Source organism: Miniopterus natalensis, chromosome 6, assembly GCF_054644295.1.
Source record: "Miniopterus natalensis isolate mMinNat1 chromosome 6, mMinNat1.hap1, whole genome shotgun sequence".
Classification (NCBI taxonomy): Eukaryota; Metazoa; Chordata; class Mammalia; order Chiroptera; family Miniopteridae; genus Miniopterus; species Miniopterus natalensis.
Genome location: NC_142086.1, coordinates 19,041,982 through 19,063,649, shown reverse-complemented (window position 1 = coordinate 19,063,649; position 21,668 = coordinate 19,041,982).

Below are 21,668 nucleotides of genomic sequence, written 5' to 3'. Positions count from 1 at the left end.
AATTAAGAATTTGTGATTTTATTTCCTGTGATTTTTGGTAACACCAAGAGATTGGGAAGAAACTACATTTAAAAATTTGATTCAAATCGATTTTATGTCTAGACAAGATTTCTGTCTTTTAGTTTATTTATTTATTTTTAAATATATCTTTATTGATTTCAGAGAGAGGGAGGGAGAGGGAGAGAGAAATAGAAACATCAATGATGAGAGAATTATTGATCAGCTGCCTCCTGCACACCCCTTACTGGGAATCAAGCCTGCAACCCAGGCATGTGCCCTGATGGGGAATTGAACCGTGATCTCCTGGATCATAGATAGATGCTCATCCACTGAGCCACGCTGGTCGGGCCTGTATTTTATTTAAAGAGTGGTCCAACGACTAAATTTTTGTGTTCAGAAAACTCAAATAGCCTCAATACTTGAGTTCAGAAAGGAAAACTGGGCAATGTATCAAACTGTGAAACATCGAAATCTCGATATAAGGTATCCAGTAACTGACAATTTAAAATGAAGATGAAAACAAATGAGAATTTGGAATGTCTTAAATGCCATTTTAAAATGAATATGTACTCTTGGCAATATTCTCATGCTTTTTAATAATTATACATGCTACCCACTCTACAGATTGTTATATGCTTCCCTGGATCAAATTCTGATTAATAATGGGCTACCAGGGAAACAAACACGTAAAATGAGATTAGTGTAATGCAAATTCTCTCTTGCAGTGTTCTTCCAAAAGTGCAGTTTAGAGAATTTTGACGTGATGTGTGGAGTGGGGCGGGGGAAGAAATTAAGTACCAATGTTAATCACAGCTCATCACATATCTAAGTTCTGAGTATATAGTACAGAATACCGGAGTGAGCAAAAACAATAGTTGGATTGATGAGTATGATAGAAAATTTATTTATATAACAGCATCCCTGGAGTTCAGTCTTTTATGTATGCTTAAAGATGCACAAATTACCAGTGTATCCTCTTGGCAGTTTTCTTCAGGAATTTATTTATTGAATCATTCAATTTTATGGTTTATAGGCTTTTACATTCAAGACCGGGTAATGAGATCGTCTTTCCACAATTGAGAAACTACTACATTTTTAATGCTACTGAAGCAACAGCAGTATAGAAACATGGTATCCTATGAAAGTTTCAGCTTGAACACTTCACACAACAGAGAATAACAAGTAATTAGATCTTTATGACTTACAATTTCCCATGTATGCTGACTTCTCTACAAAATAGACTATTTATTAGGTGGAGAACTCTGTATGGAACCTGCTTTTGACTTGGTGCATATATTTTAAGTAGTTACTAGCTAAAGTGTATGCCTACTTATTCTTATCTAGAAGGAAAATAATTCCATTTTCATTTTAGTTTGACATATTTTAATACCTTTTATTTTCGCAGAATTTTGGGTAAAATAAAAATGTGAAATATGGTACTGCATTCAAATGGCTTTATCGGGCAAACCTGTTATCTTCCCAACTCAGTATTAAACCAGTAAAGAAAAGGTGTCTGTGGTGTTAGCAGCATATCTCTACAATTTTGATGGTCTGAATTATAGGAGATTGTTTATTTTTATTTAAAAAAATTTTAGTTTTTAAAAAATATGTCTTTATTGATTTCAGAGAGAGGAAAGGAGAGAGAGATAGAAATGTCAATGATGAGAGAGAGTCAGCTGCCTCTGGCACGCCCCCTGCTGGGGATGGAGCCCACAACCTGAGCACGTGACCTGACCGGAATTTGAACCGTGATCTCCTGGATCCTAGGTCAATGCTCAACTGCTGAGCCACGTCCAGCTGGGCGAGATGGTTTATTTTTAATAAGTATATTGTTTATTAATTCAATGAGAATATTTTCATAAGTGAATTATGAATTTTTTCAGAAAAGAAAGAATAAAAAGGAAGAGTAAGAATAAAATGTGAAGAGAAGGAGAAAGAGAAAAGGGAGCTATAAGAACATAATGACATAATAAAATATGAGTTCCTTCTATGGAAGCTAGAAGGAATAATGTTGATATAGAAACTTTTTCTACACTATATTTTAAAAATAGATTATTTCCGTTTTTAAAATACTTATTTCTCATATTAAAATTATATTCATCATTATGTGAATCTCTGCCTTAGGCTAAAAAGGCAGGTTCAGAAGTGTAGGATGAAAGAGCAATGTGCAATACTTCAGTTACTGGTAATGAATTAATCTTCCACTGGACAGAGTTGTTCTCAAATGTTCATTACTCTGGTATAAAAATGTAGCCTACATTTCATTTTCTCAAATAAATGAGGCTGAGATATTGCTGATCTGCTGCCCAAGGATCTGCTTTGATCCCAGTTTTTGTGAGTACCACCAAGGGTAGGAGTTTGGAGAATGGTATAGGGTAGACACAAAATAGAAGCCTGAAATGCTTGCAACAACTCTGGCCTACTTTATTTAAGGTATCAGCGTAGTGCAATTCCAGTAAACATTTATGACTGGGCTGTCGTCAAGAATAATGATTTCATTTGTTCATCTCTGTCTGGTGTAGGTGGCATAGCCTTGAGGCAATGTAGCTTGGTAAACATGTTTTATTACCTGGAAATGTTTCTGTACTTTTAAAGTAAAACAAACAATGTTTAAAATGAGAATGATCTTTCTAACCTGCACTCAAAAGCAAATAAAATATAATCGCTAAGGTGAGTTTGATCTTGCAGTGCTCGGAAGGAATGCTGCTACCTAATGGATCATTTTCTTTTCTGACATACTGTATGTCTGATATTAAGTTTCAAAGCAGAACGGCAAAGAAATCTGGTTGGACTGTCGATAATCACACATTGAAAATCTTCCTTTTGTGGTATGTGATTAAATTTAGTGATAGAGAAAGTAGATTTTACCTAATAAGTGCAATTATGGTACGAAATCAGGGATATCTATATACAGTAGCATTTTCCTATATTAAATATACTCCCAATAAAATAATCCTAACATAACATATTGAAACTCTCATAAAATAGGTAAGCGACATAGGTTATGTGTCAAATATCTAGAATAATAATCCAACTTTGTTTTTAATTTAACTATATTTGAGTGAGCAACTCTTTATGAAACCTTTGTGTGACATTCTAAATATTTTTGTTATTATATATATTTGTTTTTCAAATAATTTACTGCTCAATTAGACAGCAGGGTCTCTTCGGAAAGAAGATCTATAAATCAAAGCTCTCTGGGTGCAAAGGTCAGAAAGAACAATAATTTAAGATTAAAATATCTGCATCTTCCATGCAAAATCCTTTCAGTTAACCAATTGACCGCATTATCCCTATAGACAATATCAGTGCTTTGTGTGCATGTGTGTGTGTTTTCATTATAATCTTTGTGTTTATCAGAACCATGAAATTATTACTCAATCACTTTTTCAAGGACAATGATGAACAGTTTATTTCTACGTTTCTTCCTGATGTTAATGTGGATCAATGCCTACTAGAAGGGTGTTCTCAAAAACAGATTCCAGCAGGCAACATCATTACCCTCCTGCTTTTACCTTCCTGCTTTTACCTTAGTCTCATACACATATCAGGTAAATCATGTATTCCCCGAACACCAGAAGATAAACAAGGCTGCAGAAAGTGAATCAGAAAAGGCAACATCAGCAGCGACAAAATGAGTCTCACTCTATCTTCTAGTATGTGCACTGGCTAGAGAAACAAGCCTTACATTCAATTTCACTTTAGAGAGGCAGGTTTCCTTTGAAAAAACTTACACAATAGGGAGTTAATTTCAGAGTGGCCCCCTAAATGAATACGGAAATGGTGACTTAGAAGTTTACATTTCTTCCAGGCCCATGAGACTATAATGAGAGTTATGTTGATAACCAAATTCTACAATTGATCCTAAGTTGAGATCAACATATTAAAAAAGGAGATTTTTGCCTTTTGCTTCAGCAAGGATGTTTAAAAATGACTCACTTTCTTGTGTAGTAAGGAGAAAAGAACACTCATTGGTCAGAGATATAGGAACCTGTACTTCTGATTTTCCTTGCACCAGTTTTAAAATGCTCATACATCATTAGCTTGAACTAAATTTTAGACAATTCAGTTAGCTTCCTCAGGCTTTAACTGTTCAATCTATGAAGTGAATATGATAAAATATTTTAATTTTTTTTATTATGGATTATATCAGATATTCTTTGCTGAGTTGATGCAAGTCCTTGACACTAACCCTCAGAGTATCTATAATTTTTTGTTGTCTTGGAAGGGTCATTTCTAGTGCTGCCTCACATGAGCTCACCAACTATAAAATGCCTTTGGAAAAATATTCACTCATCTCTTTGGCAATGAAATTTCTCACAGATGGACTATGTTTGAAAGAGTCTCCTTTATATCGTTTAAATAGTTTAGGCCTAGGATATAGCTTATGATAAGCTGTTCTTTATCATCAAGTATTGTTGATTATGGTATCAGAGTAGTAGTTTCTGGTAGGGAACTTAAACCTGAGCATATCAAGAAAATCTTACTCATTTCCACCTTAGGTTTATTTTATAACAGACAAAGTATAGCAATTTAAATAATACCTGCATGTACTACTTTAATAAATTATAATTATTGGGGCCATGTCTCAAAAGCTTTTTCCTGATTGAGGTGTCATATTACAAACAATTGAAAGGGCACTGTGCTAAAAGATTATCTCTTTTAATGCTGTTGTGCTTATTTATTTAGATTTCAATTTATTTAAAAAAATTATGGAATGCCATAAGAATTTGGTCATTAGCTAGTTATTTCTTCATTGTATAAAGTTCTTAGTTAAACAGTGCATGTTTTTAAAGATTGAATAGTATTAAATTCCATATTTTCTTATCAACTAACATTATTATTATGATTAATACCCCAAAGTAATTTCCACATTATGAAATAAATTCTCTGTACTTTTATAACTTCTTTAAGTAATATAAGAAACTACACCCTCCTGCACAGGAGACAGTACACACTTATCTTTGTCAATAATTTCCTTTATTATAATTAAAATAATTACTCTTTAGTCTGTTATTTTGTTTTGCTTTTGTAATGGATGTCAGTGTAAATCCTAAGATTTAAATAAGTATGCACGCAAGTCTCAAAAATGTCAAGACCACTCATCTCAAAGAAGTTAAGGACTGGTCATGAATCTTTGACACTTGATTCAGATTTAAAGAGACCTATGTACTACTGAAATGATCCTATTTTGGGTTTATCAATGTGATTTACAAAACAAAGCCAACCCATTTTATTTAATCAGGGAAAGCCTTGCACTCACCAGAAAAAAAAAACACTTTTTTTGATATTTTCATTCTTTTAGAGGAATATCACCAATGAGGGCAATGACTCTCTCATCATTGATGTTCCTCTCTCTCTCCCTTCCTCTCTCCCTGAAATCAATGAAAGAACATTAAAATAAAGGACATACTTGTTTTACTCTTTGTTTCTTCACTTGATGATTGTGTTACTTTGAACACATCACTCAAATTTAATGAAGCCTCATTGCTTTTCTTAAAAATGCAGAATATGATATTTTTATTTCTTATTCAGGTTTTTAACTGATAGTGATGTGTAAATCATAGATGAGTATACGTGTATAATGTGTTATTATTTCCACTAATCAGTCCATCAACCTCATTAAGTCTTCCTTTTGGAAACTTTTTGGATTACTTGAAAACCAGAGTAATAAAAGCACACCATTTTATTTGATGATAAACACATGCTGAATTTCTGAAATTTTGATTTAGTTTACTTAATTTTCTGTATTTAAATGAATCAATAGTATATAGTTTGTTTACTTTAAAGTTATTCTGAAAAGCAGAATAAAGTTTAGCTATAGGTTAGAAAATTTTAAGAACACATACCTTTGGTTAATTGTACAAGCATAGAGACTCTAAAATGGTAAATGAGTACTTTGAACTTTTGAAAATGCCTCTTGAGATGGTGTCTAAAGCAGACAAGTGAAATAAAGCACTGTAAGGAACTGCAGTAATCTTTCCTCAAAGAGAGTTGTGTTTGTTTTCATGACAGGCAAGGTTCATGATTACATTAATGAATATTTATTGTTTAAATATTAAGAATGGATAGCAATTTATCAAATGCTTGGTGAAATTTATTCCATCATCAAGGCCAGTTCCCAGCAGTGATTTAATTCTGAAGCTCTTCAAATGCAGGAAGCATTGTTTGTGGCCTCATAAATGGGTGTTTATATTCTTTCACATGAACACTGGGTAACTGTATTTCCAGCAACACAACTGGAGTGTGAACTCACTTCATGGACATGTTTAATGTTCCATACATATATGGATTTTGTCAGATATTTAGAGCTCAATAAACAATGTTAAAGACATTTAAAAAAAGATAGTGAATTTGGGTAACCTGGTAAAAGACACTAAAGATTCAGTAAGGAACAAAGAGAATACATTTTCATGGATGGAATGAGAGCACACTTCTTAGATAGTTAACACTGTCAAATTCCACAGAAACTATATACAATGATAAAGCAGCTATCAAATTTGGAGATCATTGGTAAATATATTTTTAAATTTTTGTATTGATTGGTTGATTTGAGAGAGAGAGAAAGAGAGATTTGTCATTTCATTTATTTGTGCATTCATTGATTGCTTCTTGTATGTACCCTGGGGGGATTGAACCCACAACCTTGGAGTATCGGGACAACACTCTAACCAACTGAGCACCCAGTCAGGGCTCATGAGTTACTTGTAGGAAGACAATTTTATCAGGAATGGGTGTAACAGTAAAAGAACAATGCTTGGGAAGAACAGAAAAGAAAAAAAGGGAAGCAGTAATTATTTTTGAAGAATTGTAAGTGGGGAGAGATTAAAAAGTAGAGTCAGTGAAGTAAATAAAGTGAAGGTAATAAGAGTTTGGAGGCAGAGAAAGGTACTTAGAAGTGCTCTTAAGAATACAGTCCTGCCCTGGCCAGCATGGCTCAGTGGTTAGAGTGGCGGCCCACTGACTGAAGGGTCTAAGCTTCAATTAGGGTCAAGGGCACGTTCCTGGCTGCAGGCTCCATCCTCAGCTTGGTTTGGTGCCTGCGGGAGGCAGCTAGCAATGTGTCTCTCACATCAACGTTTCTCTCTCTTTCCCCCCTTCTCTTCCACTCTCTCTGAAAATCAATGGAAAAAAATATCCTCAGCCAAGGATTAACCAAAAAAAAATAAAAATACTGTCCGTTCCTAGACGGAACCTGCCTATACTTAATGTTAATTGCCAATTGATAGTATTTTATGGTTATATTCACTACTTTCACTTACATTTTCTCAGGTTTTCTAACATTTCCACTGATCCCCCAAAGGCTAATTGTGTCTTCCTTTTCTTCCCTGTGTCTTGCCTCTGGCTCACACATTATTATACTGTTTCTCCCTTCACAGAGCCTTTTCTAGAAGCTCTTTTCATACTGCTAAATATTATTCAATATATATAATAGTTCCATGAAGGAAAGTGCTTTATAAATAAATTATATCGGGGTCAGCCAATAAGTATGCTATTCCCATATCTGGAGTATATGGCAGGCCTTGCTAATTGATCTATGTACTTTTTGTTTTTGAGTTTTAATCACAGCAGCAGCTTAAAAAAAGAATCTTAGTGAGCTGACCCCAATCAACCAAGCATGTGAAGACGAAACTTGGCCATTCCTGCAATAATAGTCAGGGTTAAGTTAAGGCAGTATATTTAACCTGCCACGTCACAAATAAAAACTCTATTTTTAATCTAAAGAAGAGTTCACTTTGAATTCTAAAAACATGAAGGTATATTTTTTTAGTCACACAGAGATAACATGCATTATTATTTTCAAAAAGTTTTTTAATCGCACTATACTAGACACTTGAGAGACTCAAAGGTACATAGAAAAAGTACTTTTGCCTTTAATGATATTTCAACCTAGTTAAACCTGTCTATAACAGTATAGAATGTTTTGACTGAAGATTTTATGATCATATATTTAAGTGGACAACTTAAAACTCACCAACCTTTAATTCATTAAGATAGGTCCACACACATTCATGCACACATGCACACACACAATCAGAGAGCTGAGGAGAAATAATCCATCTATTTCAGAAACACTAAAATTTTCAGCATTCCTTCTAATAAGTGAACTTCTAAACACTATCCCATTTACTATTCTTTGAAGGGAAAAGTGAACAAAATAGGCACTTTTTGGTGGCTACTTTATAATGCGCAACTGTATAAACAGTTACACAAGGTGATGTTTTCAACTTTCTTGTTCCTCTGTCCATCCTGTTTCTTTAGTCTTTAGTCAGAACTTCAACTGGAAGTTAAGTAAAAATGTAACTTACCTTCTCTAATGGATTTGAGACTTCTTGGTCCACACAAAATAGAGTTAATGAGAGAGACAGAGATAAATAGATGAGAGAGAGAGACAGAGAGACAGAGAGATTGAAAAAAAGCCTTATAAATAGCTACATATCATATTTCAGAAGCTGAGTTGAACTGTGATGACACACAGATCACATCTGAATGAGTCCCGAGAACTTTGTGAAGGTGCCCTTGTGAGCACATTTTGAAGATATTATTGTTCCCCTGTTCTTTGATCATACTTTTAAGACCTTGTGTCAATAATAAATGTAAATAAGTGTATAACAAATATACTTGTCAAGGAGTTTTGAGCAATTCTGTAGTTTCCAAATTTCAGCTTCGGGGTTAGGAATCTCTTAGCCACCTACTTGGATATAATACTTTATGATTATTTATTTGCATTTATTCATGCCAACCCTAATTTCAACTTCTAGCCCTCTCTGAGTTTTTATTTCTTCATTTCTAAATCCAGTTTCCTATACAAATTTATTTGTAAAGTGTCTTTCATGAACACTCTTTTCTTTCTAGCCACTTTATTCTCACCATAGCAAAAAATTACATCAAAGAAAACTCCAATAATTTCTCACACTGTCACTGAATCTGCCTTCGCCCTCTCTCCCCCACACATTAAATAAGGAAATCTCCCAATTTTATCCCATCATTAACTGAAAATATAAGTAAGACCGTCTTTGCTTCACATGTTTTTTTCATATATAGATTCCCCAAGAAATCTAAGAGAGCAATGTGCTCTATTCTGTATTTACAAATGTGCTTTAAATTTCTTGTGGTATGAATCTTTCATTTTGAACAAGATACTTATTCTTTAGTCCCTCACAACTTTCCTTATGCCTTGGAGATTCTTCTCTCTCTTGGCAGCGTCATTTAGAATGTCAAACCTCTTTCTCTTCAAAGTCCATCTAAATGGACTTTCTCCAGACATGACCGGGAATTGTGTATCATCTGTCAAGTCAGAAATTTCCAGCGGGTGGGTGGGATGAATGAATTTCATATCACATAGTCCTCTGGGGGTTATATGTTTTTCAATGAAAATACTTGGCCGATCTCTCCCTCAACCCTATCAAACACGAGAATTGTTAATATCCAATAATGTCTAAACATTACTCATGGAAAAGCACTGGTCAGTTATATTACGGAGAAGCATAAAATGTATTGATAACCATTGAAATTGTTAGTACATTTATGGAAAGCAGCATATCTTACACTCAGATTCTCTTATACCTGGCAAAATATATTTTATGGAAGGCATTTGAGTAGTAATATATTATAAATATTATCCATACAATCAACATACACTGTAGGTTCAATTAATGTCTAAATGTGTGCTTTTAAAATTTGATACATATTCTGAACTTAAGAATTGATAACTAATTACAAATTACCAATTTGCAAAGAATGTTTAATGGTTATGTAAACACTGATGTTTTTATTTTACTTACTTTAAGATGCAGTGAGATACAAAAGCCAATTTTTCCTACAGATAGACTACATGGCATAGGAAGTAAACATGAGCAATGCTTGTAAACAATGAAGCACCATTCAATTATATATTACACAACAGATTGAGATATATCCTATAGTACTATGACACATCAAAGTCAACCCTGCCTTGAATTTGTTGTATTCAAATATATATCAGAAAATGATACAAAATGAGGAATGAAATGTAAAAGTAAATCAAGGCATGCAATATTATAGCAATATTTTGTAGCATGCAAACATGCCAATATGAGTTCTGATTTAGTCATCTCATAAAATGGCAGCATCAAAACTGTCGACATTCATATAAAAGTTCTTCAAAGAAAATTGAGATTTTATAGGAAATGGTGAGGTGGCACCATTCATTTTGAATGATAAATAAAGCAATCTTTGAGAACTGATGGAAGGCTGGCATTATTTCAGCGCAGCATAGTTATGTTCTTTAGTATTCATTATGCATTTTCTTGTGATAGTGTCACAACAACGCTTTCTGGTCTGGGCAAAGCCTATTTGTAGGTAATTTATTTGGCACTTTCGTATGTGTCTGTGGATGTGCATATGTTTGGCACCAAAGTCAAGATACAATTTATTTAAATTTTAAAGGCTATAAAATAAAATATATGTGTAGTGATATTAAGCATATTTAAATTTAAACTATTATTTTAGTGAAAACATGCATAATTCTAGCCCTCACTTTATTCCTTTATTTATTTTTTTGTTTGTTTATTTTACTGATTTCAGAGAGAGGAAGGGAGAGGGAGAGAGAGAGAAACATTAATGAGAGGGAGTCCATCGGCTGCCTCCTGCACGCCCCCTATTGGAGGATCGAGCAGGAAACCCCCGCAGGTGCCCTGACTGGGAATCCAACTGTGACCTCCTGGATCATAGGTAGATGCTCAACCGCTGAGCCAGGCTGGCAGGGCTATCCCTTTTTAATAGAAAAATTACATGAATTTATATTGGATCGTGTTATCACCTGTTATCAGCTGGAGAAAATTATCAAATAGTGGTTAACAGATGTATATTTAGGGATCCGTTACCCAAAATGAAAGTCAATCTCTGTAGGAGTTACCTAAAACAAAATGCAGATTTAAATTTCTGCCACCCAATTTTCGCTTAATGCCATTTATTACAATACATCACCACAAGCTAGTTATAAAACCATGTTCTGTGAAAGAGGAAAGAATTTCAGCAGTAGGGCCCGGAGCATGAAATATCAAGCAACAATAAGAAAGGGAACTCTTTTCAAGCCTAAGTGACACAGTTCTTTCTCTGGCCATGAACAATTACAAGAAAAACTTTCCGTTACTCTGTATATTTTAAAATATTAATTTAGATTTCAAAACTGATTTAATATTTAAATTTTACTTGTTTTTTTTATAACAATGATCCATATGTTTTATTTTAATTTTGTGTTCAAACAGTAGTAAATAATACTAAAAATACAAATTAGTGGCTATTTTAAAAAATCCATATTGCTACAAAAGAAAAATTTTCAAACTTCCATGATTTATTCCCAAAGCCCAGTAACCATTACATAATAATAGCAAAAAAACTTCCTTGCCCCGGCAGGTGTGGCTCGGCTGGAGCATCCTCTCATACCCGAAAGGTGGGTGGTGGGTTCAACTTGCAGTCAGGATATGCACCCAGATTACGGGCTCAAGCACCCCAGCCGGGGCATGCTGGAAGCAACGGATCAATGTTTCTCTCTCTTCCTTCATGTCTAAAAATCAATAAAATTTAAAAAACGACAACAACACGCACACCAAAAAAACAAAAACCTTCCTTCAGAAAGCAATTTTAATAATTTAATGGTCTTTCTAAATAACCTGGAATCTCCCCAGTTGGTATAAAAACTATTTATTTATTTACTTATTTATTTATACAATTACTGTGAAAGCCTACTTTTAATATATATTATTGTGGTAAAAAAATACTATGATATTTACCTTCTTAACACATTTTGAAGTATAAAGCACAGTATTGTTAACTATAATTGCATCAGACCTAGAGCTTCTTCATCTTGTGTAACTGAAACTTGAACCCCCTGAACAGCAACCCCCTATTTCCTCCTCTCTTTGGCCGCTGGCGACAACCACTGTACCCTCTGCTTCTATGAGCTTGGGAAACCTCAGTCTTTTTTCTCAAGACCTTCAACTAATTGGATGAGATCTACCTACACGATAAAGTGTAATCTCCTTGACTGAAAGTAAATGAATTGTAAAAAGTATCTTCACAGCAACATTCAGACTAGTGTTTGATCTAACTAATCATATCTACCATCATCATTTTATAAGTGAACGTATTCCTCTTTAACAGTAAAAACCTTTAGATACTTATTTTCTCCCTGAAAGATATATTGGTTTACATTTGAAAGTGTACTGATCATGTGATTATAAACACACCAAACTATGTAAATAAACTGTATTTTAAGTTTTAAGTTTCATGTGATCAAAGGCTTTAGGTGTTTTAAAATTACCCTGATTAAATTATAATTATAAGTGTTTATAGTGTAATTGATAAAATACTATAGAGAATATATTGCTCAATTTATTAAAAATAAAAAGGCAGTTTTATTGAAAACCATTTTTAATAGGTTAGGCTCTTTTAAAATTAGTTAATGTGTTCAAAATTGATTACTAATTGCATGACTGTATGTACTGCTAAGATTCAATGGCAAAATAGTGCAAAGATGGTTGGGATCTCTAGTGAAGCTTATGAAAGAGCATTAATGCTTTTTTTCTAAGTGTATTATTAATAGAAAATACACCTATGCCCAATCCTTATGTAAAAATAATAAGGATAATAATAAAAGAGCAGAGAGGTTGTTTTCAAGTGATTTCAAGACACCCCCTAAGGTATTCCAGTCATAAGGAAAAACCAGCGCAGGTGCCTAAGCTGGAGGCATAAGTGACTTGATTGAAGGAGCAAAGCCATCAGTGTGCTTTAGAAGAGCGGTGGTGAGATGAGACCCAAGACTTTATAAATCATGTGGTGGCTAGCAGGCCATTTTAGGGATTTAGATTTTATGAAAAATTTTTCGTAGGATTGACTTGATCTGATTTGACATTTTAATAGGATCTGTCTGGCAGCTGGGTGGAAAATAGACCGGAGGCAAAGGTGAAAGCTAGGAGATCGGTCACAATGATACTACAGTAACCCAGGTGAGAGATGAGAGTGACACGGAACAAACTGTTAGCAGTGGCAGGGGTGGGAGGGGATTGTTCTGACAGAATTCACAGGTGGAGTGTGATGGAAAGAGAGGTATCAAGAGTGATTGCAAATGATTTAATGTGAGAGTCTATGAAGGTGAGTGACCGCTAATTGAGATGGCGAAGATTTTAAAAGAATAAAGTTTGAGCAATATTCAGTGTTTTTATTAACATAAGGAAGATAGAAATAGTGAATATTGAATAATGGTAAACTTGGAGAAATAATTTGCTTTGAATGTGATAGCAACAGTCTAATACACACAATAGAATATACAGATGACTTATTAAAGGAGTGTGCACCTGAAACTTATATAATTTTTTTAACCAGTGTCACCCCAATGCATTCAATAAAAAGAAAAAAAGAGTTCATATATACAAATAAGACAAAATTCTGTCATTCAATCAATATGCAATTCACATACATGGAAAGTAAATAGAAAAAAGGTTATAAATTCAATATAAAGACAATTATATAGATGTATTGTAAAATTAAAAATGCTAATGCTTACCTAATTTGCATACTGGTGTGTGTTTGTGTGTGTGTCTGTTATTGATTATACCCAATTCCAGTGAAAAAGTGGTGAGATGAAATAAGTACTTATACACCAAAAAAGATGTTGAGGATTTAAGTTTGTTTGACCAATTTTATTAACTTAAGAGCCTTAAAATATTGATTGAATTTTACCCCAAAATTCCAATGATAATGCAAAACATAGGAAAAACATTAAGAAAATAAATGTTATCATAATTTCTTTAAACTGGTGAGAAAAAGGAGGACAGTATAAATGCCCAACAACAGAGATTACATTAATTTAAAACAGGTAGAGGTATAGTTATATACATGTAAATTTTCTGACTTGATTCACTTTGAGATAGCATAATTCTGTGTGATGCATTTCACTTTATATAGTTCAGTAGTTTTCAGATTCTTTTTAATAAACAATTTTTACTTTTATACTCAGAAAATAAAACAAATTATTATGAAATGCACTAGATTATGCATTGTAACATAATATATTTAAAGACATATAACAAATATATTTAAAAATTTTAGCATTAAAAATGTTGATACCAGAAGAAACAAAATCAAACATAAAAGAGATTATCTGTCTATATATCTTTATTACTTGTGGAATTCCATGTTTGTTAATTTGTTTACTCAGTAAAATTTATATGTAACCCCCAATCAATAGTCATGTTATTTTCACACTCATTTGCAGATATTTTGCTAAGAGCAGCAAAAATTTGAGCCACACAATGCACAAGTTTTCAGCTGAAGTCAAAGTGAAACTGTCTTCTTTCAGCTATCGTACACAAAACAAGTGTACTTTTTACAATCTATTTAGTGATACATTTCTTGAATTTTTGTGTCATTTTTTAATATGTTTTTATTGATTTTTTTTTAGAGAGGAAGGGAAAGGGAGAGATAGAAACATCAATGGGCTGCTTCCTGCATGCCCCCTCCTGGGGATTGAGGCCAAAACCTGGGCTTGTGCCCTGACTGGAATCCAGCCAGTGACCTCTTGGTGCATAGCATGAAGCTCAATCCACTGAGGCACACTGGATGGGCAAATTTTATGCTTTTTTTTTTGCATTTTTGCTTTTTAAAACGTACCCCAAGCACAGTACTGAAATGCTACCTAGAGATCCTAGTGTAAAAAGGCTGTTACATGCCTTACAGAGAAAATATGTGGGTTAAGTAAGCTTTGTTCAGGCATGAGAAACAGTGTTGTGGACATTGAGTTTAATGTTAATGAATTAAACAATATGTATTAAATAAGGTGTCTTTAAGCAAAAACATGCCGAAAACAAGGTATCTATTGATTAGTATGAGCAGAGATTCTCAGGAACCTAATCCTCTATTTCTCTAAGAGCAATTCTTCAGTATATACTAAATCAGTGTCTAAGGAGATTTTCTTACAGAACATAACCACTACAAATAATAAGATATTACTGTACCTAGTTTCTGTCTCTCTAAATTTTCTATGGCAGTAAAATATTGTTCATCATTGGGAACTTCAGGCCCTTTTCAAGAAATGCTTTAGGAATAACAACTTGATGACATGAAAGCAATAGGATTTGACCTTATGAGTTTTGGTGTATGAACATAAAGTGTTTTCTACACTGGAGACTGTATATATGGATTAGGGGCCACAAAAGGGTGGTTAAGATTTCCAGGAAGAGGTATCAGTTTTCTTGAAGGGGCCATTATGCGGAGTCACAGATAAAGAACATAGAGAGCAATCACTCAATCCAGTCAGTCCTACCTACAGGGCAGCCTTTGCCATCATTGATGTTCCTGTGTATTGATAAGTAGAAAAGCATACCTGGAGTTTCTGGGACAATTGTGATTTAGATTCTAAGAAAATGGCCTTCTGGAGTGGACAGTCTTGATCACAGGGGAAAAATAAATACACAATCACCTTAGATACTGAATTCAAATTCAATTACTTTCCTGCAGAAAGAAATTCTTTCATTTCAGTAAGCTCAGAGAATCAATATTGTAACAATTTCCTCGATTGAATATGCATAAAAATCAATTTAGATAAGTTTACAATGTGTGAAAGTCTTTGAATTAATCTAAATGATCAAAATTAAACTCTACAGGGTGAAAATTTTATTGAAACAAGAAAGATTAATTGATATATTTGTAAGTTACTTTAAGTTTTGATTTATATGTACTACAATAGTCCTATAGAGAGTTGATGTGATCTAAATTGGCACTTTTTGATATAATTCAATCGTGTTTTATGAAGCAAACTGAGCCTAAAGGTCAGCAAATCTAACCACATCAGATTACACAACTAATTGATGTCGGTTTGTTGTTGCTGATTAAGTTTCTTTAATTTCTTTTGCTTTTTTTCAGCATTCATAATAATTAATGTGAACCTTAAAACTTTATTAGTACATATTAATATTTACTTTCCTAAAGATAGTAAAACCATTTCCTGTGGGTTTATTTATCCCATTTAAAAAGTTACTGAGCAGATGAGTTAAAAAAATTCTACAGTGGCATCCTATAAAACATTGCTTTTATTTTAAGATGCCCATTCTAATAAAATATAATGAAAATGTCAGTACTTTTAAAATCAGATATAATGCAACCTAAGGGATTATGCTGAAAATTAATGTTCAGGTTTCCAAAATGGAAGTCCTAGAACACAGGTTTGTTTGTTTTTTTAATTTTCATCTTTTCAAGTGTAAAAAATGCAACTTGACTGTGGCCAAAAAAAAGAAAAAGAAAAAGAAAAAGAAAGCAGAGAAACTTATTCACACTATATCACAATTTTTTTCAAAAACTTTTATAGTTTAATGATTATTCCTCAAAATAATAATTTTATTGAGCACCACCTAAGTGCAAAAATGTGATAAATTTGTACAAAACAAAATTAGAAATTCATCCTTCATTCAGTAAGACTGTCATGTGACCAAATAAATAAAATGTTACTTTCTTCTAAACAACAAATGTCACTGTAACCAATATGAGTTTTTAACAGCACACTAAAATGACACATGGCCTTGATGTTCTTACAAAGGTGTTTGAAAAGTCAAAATAATCTTTCTGAATACCTACTGCTTTTTTTAGAAATAAAAACAACTGTTTAAAATAGATTTGTTTTTCAGATTTCATCAGTTTTTTTTAAAAAAATTATCTTTATTGTTGAAAATATTACAGAAGTCCCCTTTTGTCTCCATTGACCCCTTCTACCCTGCACCCACTCCCCACCCCAGGCCTTCACCACACTATTGTCTGTGTCCATGGGTTAAGCATATATTTGAGTAAATTCTTTGGTTAATCTCTCCCCACCCACCTACCCAACCCCCACCTTTGCTGTGAGAGTTGTCAGTCTGTTCCATGCTTCTATGTCACTTTATCTATTTTGTTCCTCAGTTTATTATGCTTTTTACATTCCACATATAAGTGAGATCATGTGATACTTGCCTTTCTCTGCCTGGCTTATTTCACTTAGCATAATGCTCTCCAGGTCCATTTACACTGTCGCAAAGGGTAAGAGATCCTTCTTTACAGCTGCATAGTATGCCATGGTTAAATTACCTACAACTTTTTTATCCACTCATCTACTGATAGGCACTGGGATGTTTCCAGATCTTAGCTATTGTAAATCATGCTGCTGTGAACATAGAGGTGCATATATTCTTTCTGATTAGTATTTCAGGATTCTTAGGATATATTCCTAGAAGTGGGATTACCGGGTCAAAAGGCAGCTCCATTTCAAAATATAGTTACAAAGAAGACAGCATAAAACTATTCAGTAAATGATTAATAGGACTTGGAAATGAATTATACACAAACCTGTTATATGAACCAAAAGGTCAAATTCAAAACAAAAGCACTTTTTTTGTTGTTACAGAAGTACAACATGATTTTATTTTAATTTTTGAAAAAAATGATAATACAGTTTTTTTCCCAAATACTGTATTTCAAGTTAAAATTCTGATATTGTTAGACCCCACACTTAAGCTGTGAGAGTGGACTGTCTATTATTTTTTTCTACTATTTAACACTCTGTGGCTTGTCTTATTTGAATCAGACATAAGGAGATCAGTATTTAACTTGGTAGTCTTTGCAGCATCACCGGAAACTGTATTTCTCATGCTTAAAGTTGGAGAGCAAGGAAGTAAAAACTTTCTTCTCAATCTAATATGACTGTAGTTGTGGAAAATGAAGTCCAAGAACAGGTCAAAGTCAGTATCACCTTGTTCATTTCTTAAAAAGGATTCATATGATTTCTTTTTTAATGTAGTAAATAGTGTTGAGGTTTTGAAATTGTGCATGGCTTTCCAATAGCCTAAAGTGTCTTTTCCCGGGATAAATAATCTTGTTTTCAATATTCCTATTGACTATTTCAGAGGCAGTCTGAGAGCAGGATTTAAAAATAAGGAGAAAATATGCTACTTTAACTGACCATTGTGAGCACATTTCAGAGTGATTATAAATTCAAATTACAATGTTAATGTACCAGGTAGAAGTATTTGCCAACTTGGGTGACAAAAATCTCCATGTAGAATTTTAACCACTTTCAGAGTTAGTCAACAGGAACACTAAATGAGTTGCTCACAATGCATATCTTAACCTTTCTACTTCATAGTATCAAGAGTGTGTCCTCATACTTGTGTTTTCATGGTTGGAAGATGATTGCTTGAGTCCCAATCCTACCATCCAAAATTCAGGCTGACAGAAAGGAGAAAAGAGAAAAAATAATCATGCTCCTGCATTTTGTCTCTTTTTAGTAAGACAGCAAACACTTTCCTAGAAACGCCTCTACCCCAGTGGATAAATATTTTTGGTTTAGTGGTGGACAGTGTCAGATGTTTGAAAGAGAGGCTGGTGATCTGAGTAGTGAGGTATGTGATTACATATATCTAGTAGGGGCAGAAAAAAAAGAAAAGAGGAGGTATTTGGGTTCTTGAACATTCAGTATAAATTACTATTAATTTTGAAAGCTTGAGTCTCCCTTAAGTGTGTCCAGAAAGGAAAAACAAACAAAACCTGCTCACTATGCTCGCTCTTACAAATTTCTGACTGTGACAAACAGCTTATTAAATGATCTTGAATTTGTTCCATTTCAACCAATAGGTGTTATTCATATAGATTATTTTATTCAATAATTTTGAACTGAATGAAATAATAATATGCACAAGTTCTTATATATTTAAGGTTTTTTTCTTCCCCCTCAAATACTATGTGCCCAATTATGTGATAAATACCATAGTTTATTTGAAGAACCATTGACTTTCATTCAGCCAGGGAGAGTTTTATACAAATGTGGAAATAAAATTATTGTGCATATAAAATAATGCATTTATTAAAGTTAGCATAAAATGGAGAAATGAGAAAATACAATATAACTGATAAATGCTATAGAACTCTATGATGATAGATGTAAGTACATATCAATATGGTTGTGATAAGCTATAAATATTTGTGGAGATTGTAGGGATGGAGAAAGCATATTCTGTGATTTTGCAGATAATTTTGTGGTAAACCATTCACACTGCCTTCCTTAGCAAAAATTTGCATGTGACAAAGAGGAGGGAAAATGCTCATCCAAATCATTCCTGGGACTTTGCAATGTGATTTAATCTCTTTTCTTTATAGATTTGAGAATCACATTTTGAATGAGAGTTTATTTAGTGTGTAAGTTTGGCTACCTTTCAAGTCTGTCTGAGAACAAAGCAAAAATCACTTTACTAGTTCATGGGAAATATTGAATTTTGAAACAAGAATGATCTTTTTATTTTATTTTTTATTTTATTTATTTATTTTTAAAATACATCTTTATTGATTTCAGAGAGAGGAAAGGAGAGGGAGAGAGAGAGAGAAAAACATCAATAATGAGAGAGTCGTTGATTGGCTGCCTCCTGCACACCCCTGACTGGGGATCGAGGCCGCAACCCGGGCATGTGCCCTGACCGGGAATCGAACCCTGATCACCTGGATCCTAGGTCGACGCTCAACTGCTGAGCCACGCCCGGCCGGGCAAGAATGATCTTTTTAAACACTAGAATAGAGTGTATATTCCGACACATAGGTATAAAGACATAATGAACATCTGGGAAGTAATTAAAATAATTCGAGATTAAATTTATATCTGTTAAAGTTGCTGATAGTTGAAAAGAAGTAAAATATAGGAAATATTTTACAAGTCTGCGTATTATGATTATATAACACGTGATGGTAGTTGGCCTTTGCTATTGAATATTCTGTAGTAGTAGCCTTAAAAAAGATTTAAAATTATTTGAAATGACAAACTCATATTTTTGACTGGTTTAGTTACTGTTCTGTAAAAGTTAGGGTTCAGTTACAACCACATATACCTTCTTAAAAATTAGTAGATGATAAACAGATAGTAGAAATAATAAGAGTCAATAATGGCTTTTACTTCTCTATCAAAATATACATACTTTCTACCACATGCTACAAATGTCATGAATAATTATGAGACTACCAAAGATAACTGAGTTTTTTCTTTTATAATGTAAGCTTCCTTAATAGCATATGCAGACATTAGTTGTGTACTAGAAACTCTCGATAATAATTGCAAGAGAATAATTCATATGTTTACACTTAAATACTTTTCTAACTGAGTACATCCATCCAATGCTGATTTTTAAAAAAACTAAATTTTCAGATGCTTTAAAACAATCAGAAACTGATTTACCCTGTTAATTGTAAAATAGATAATTCTAGTAATTCTGCATTTTAGAAATTTTATAATTATAGTTACAAAACAAAATCCTTTTCTCTGATACTTGTGTTTTCATCTTAACTCTGAATAAATAAACATAGTGGGATTAATTACTTAAAGACAGAATTTGAGTCATTAGGAAGAGAATAGATCTTACTAAATATAAGCTATGGCCATTCAAAATAGACCCCAAAAGAAGTTGTTAGAGGGGTTTTTGTGTGTGTGTGTGTGTTTAATGCATTCTAGGACACTTAAGTTGACCTATACAAAGCAACCAGAGCTCAATACAGATGATACATAATCTGTACATTGCAGGGTGCCCACCACCCTCGTCACATGTCTTCTGTCACCATGTTTTTCACCCCCTTTCCTCACTGTCCCATCCCCCTTCCCTCTGGTCACCTCCAGACTCCTGTCTGTGTCCATGAGCTTTTGTCTGTCTTGTTTGTTCATTTGTTGCTTTTAGTTTTCTATCCCACATATGAGTGAAATCATATGGTTCTTAACTTTTCCTGTCTGACTTATTTTGCTTAGCATGATACTCTCAAGATCCATCTGTGTTGTTCCAAATGGCAGTATTTCATTTATTTTATGATGAAGAATGTTCCATTGTGTACATTTCCCGTGTCTAAAAACGTTACCTTTCTGCATACCACTGTATAAGTGATTTTCTTTACTGTTTATCAACACACCAGAATAATTAATCCTGAAAGCATTTTTATTTGTATTTCTAGTAATATAAATAAAGATAGCGTTGGATAAAATACAAATAAAAATCAAATTTTACTTAGAAGACAATTGAACAGGGTTGTTCTGTAAACTATGTATGAAATCAGAATTATGTAAATAATAATATCCAGCAATGGCTAAGACAGGTTCAGGTACTATGTACTGATAGCTATCACATACAGCTACTTTTATTGATAAAAATTGTAAAGCTATGGTTTGGTTTTCACTCACAGCAAACAAGGCTTTTGTTTTAAAGGGTTTCATTCAAAAGTTCCCTGCACAGCAAAGTTCATGGCACTCAATTTATCTACCTAGAGGAGATGAAGGGCTTAACTGCTCCTATGTGATTGGAAACTGGCTTTAGAAAGTCCCCTGGAAATACAGCCTGGTTAGCCACCCCTCTGACTCTCACATTGTTATGATATAAATGCTATAATTTTTTTTCTAAAGAAAGACTGAAATTGGCTATTTTTACCTTGAGACAAAGCATTTTAGATGGAACAATATTATTTTTTCTGTCAGAAAACATTTTATCTAAGCACATTGAGTACACTTCACTAAATCAGCACAAACGGCTATAATAGCAAAGTCAAACATCTCCAAGTTAGATTTTATTAAAAATAGGGCATGCTTCTTGAGGTGGAAATGTTATATAGGCATATATGAGAGGGGAAGAATTTCGATACACACA